This window comes from Chiloscyllium plagiosum, chromosome 2 (genome assembly GCF_004010195.1).
Source record: "Chiloscyllium plagiosum isolate BGI_BamShark_2017 chromosome 2, ASM401019v2, whole genome shotgun sequence".
NCBI classification, from domain to species: Eukaryota; Metazoa; Chordata; class Chondrichthyes; order Orectolobiformes; family Hemiscylliidae; genus Chiloscyllium; species Chiloscyllium plagiosum.
The window spans coordinates 40,711,041-40,713,649 of record NC_057711.1 but is presented as its reverse complement, the minus strand read 5'-3'; the positions used below and the strand labels follow the sequence as shown (position 1 = coordinate 40,713,649).

Sequence of the window (2,609 nt, the reverse complement as noted above, 5' to 3'; positions counted from 1 at the left end):
TGGTACGTGTATGGAATGAGCTGCCAGAGGATGTGGTGGAGGCTGGTACAATTGCAACATTTAAGAGGCATTTGGATGAGTATATGAATAGGAAGGGTTTGGAGGGATATGGGCCGGGTGCTGGCAGGTGGAACTAGATTGGGTTGGGATATCTGGTCAGCATAGCCGGGTTGGACCAAAGGGTCTATGACTCTATTTACAATGATTTGCTAGTGTTTACGATAAAATCATGGTTTCCCAATGTTCATGGTCCCTGATTACAGCCAACATCATGGTGTTGTACTTGAAACATTATCTGTTCTGTCTCTTTAGCCGTCAGTCTATTTCCTCATTTGTCTCAATCTGCTTGGCTGCTCTCAATTTTATCAGTATCAATCAGATAAAATAGTTCCTTTCTCCCAAGTATGTGCCTAAATCATTGTGGATGTTTCTTGGTGACCAACTGCAACAGCTTTTCTTGTGTATCAGTTTTCATAAAAACTACCTCAACTAATCCCCACCATTTGTCTCAGAAATCACATCTCCGATGCCATTATCTTCCATTATCTGGCTTATATTCCAACTTTTTCACGAACATAGCAATGTTGACTCATGGTGGCATTGTGGATGTAGAGATTTTAGTAATCTGTCTTCCTCAGAACTATTCTTACTTTTAAAGATGTCTGATATTTTTTGTAAAGATTTATTTGTAAAGATTTATTTGTAAAGATTTATTTGTAAAGATTTATTTGTAAAGATTTACTTTGTAAGTATTGTAAGCTTCCTGATGTTTTGGTTAGATTTTCCAGATATGTTTATTTGGCTGTACAGATAACTCTACTGTTAGCTTGCATCCATTAAGCCTAAATTCCCTTTTTACTATATTCTCCTTTCAAGTCTTAGATGCAGTGCCTTTTTAATGGATATAGACTAAAATTAATGGCAGTGATAAAGTGAAAGCACTCAACATAAATTAGTGTACTTCTTGAAATATATTACGCCCTACTTCACACCTTGTCAAATTATTATGACATAATCAAAGTATGTTTTTAAATGTGTTATACAGATCTGGTCGGGCACCTTTCGGTTTAATTTTGAGTCAATGTAAATACCAAAAAGTCTATATTTACAGGGTGTATTTATTATTATTTATGGTCATTATGTTGAAATTCATAACTCAAATTTTCTGAACATTTAATCCTTATTGACCAAGTTAAGACTCAGCAGCTGACACAGAAATACTTAGCATGTGGAGAAGGATGAAGCCTGATAATGAGACAAGAGGCTGGGTACTTCCGTGCATTAAGGAAAGAGAAGGAGAACTCCCCAGAAAAGTAGAGGAGAATGACATCAGTGTAAAAAATGGAAAGCAGGGGGTGGATAAAACACAACAGAAACCATGATTCACTGAGGATTAGAAAATATGTTTGACCAGATTAAGCAGAGGTGTTCCCACTCACAGTTTACAAATTTGGTTCAAGTCCAGGCCTCATTAAAGGGATTTGGAAAAACTTGTATTACTTGCCAAGCTTCATCAGTAGCAGATGGACTTTCATCGAATCTCTTCCAAGTGTAGACAATGTACTCTACAGGGATGCACTCCATATCGATTAGTATTTCATTAACACTGGACCTCCCGGCTGGTGCCATTAGACAGTGTGAAACAGCAGAGTCTTTCAATCAAGGATCATGAACATTGGCTTTAATTTTAACTGAGTGAAGGGGCATCAAGACAAATGTTAGACCAATCAACACACCTGAAGAATCTGGTGATGTGGAGACTTGACCAATCTTATAAAGATAAAATTGAAATTAAGTAAACATAATATGTATGGTAAATCTGGTAGGTTTAGTTGAGGTTGCTCCTGTGTGCACAGAGTCAATGCTTTGAGAAGCAGTACCACAAAGATAACACAAACAGCAATATAAGAGAAGCTTATAAATTTCCAGAAATCTTCATAATTACTATCACAAAAAAAGCTGCTAAGTGACTAATAAACCAATAATTGCTTCTCTTACTTCTTGGAGTATATTTGATTTTTGCTGTTAACTAATTGTGCCCTTTCCCTTTCAAACATACAACCAAGGAGCAGGAGTAGACCATTTGATCCTCAAGCCTATTCCATTATTCAATAAGATCATGGCTGATCTGATTGTAACTTCAATTCTATAGTCTCACCAATCCAATAACTGTTTCACCCTTTTTCTTACTAGGGATCTTTCCACCGCTGCCTTGAAAATATTCAAAGACTCTGCTTCCACTGCCTTTTCAGAAAGCAGCTTCCATACTCTAATTTTTCCATGAAAAAGATTTTGTCTGATCTTTGTTCTAAATAGGTGACCCATTATTTTATAACAACATCGTTGTGGTTCTGTTCGCCGAGCTGGGAATTTGTGTTGCACACGTTTCGTCCCCTGTCTAGGTGACATCCTCAGTGCTTGGGAGTCTCCCGTGAAGCGCTTCTGTGATGTTTCCTCCGGCATTTATAGTGATTTGTATCTGCCACTTCCGATTGTCAGTTCCAGCTGTCCGCTGCAGTGGCTGGTATATTGGGTCCAGGTCGATGTGCTTATTGATTGAATCTGTGGATGAGTGCCATGCCTCTAGGAATTCCCTGGCTGTTCTCTGT

General features: G+C 37.9%; 1 protein-coding gene across 9 annotated transcripts in view; it reads right to left on the bottom strand.

Annotated features, from left to right (window-relative positions):
* Nucleotides 1-2,609, bottom strand: part of LOC122559094 (single-stranded DNA-binding protein 2) — a 378,880-nt gene that overhangs the window by 36,599 nt on the left and 339,672 nt on the right. The gene's annotated exons all lie outside the window — the stretch shown is intronic.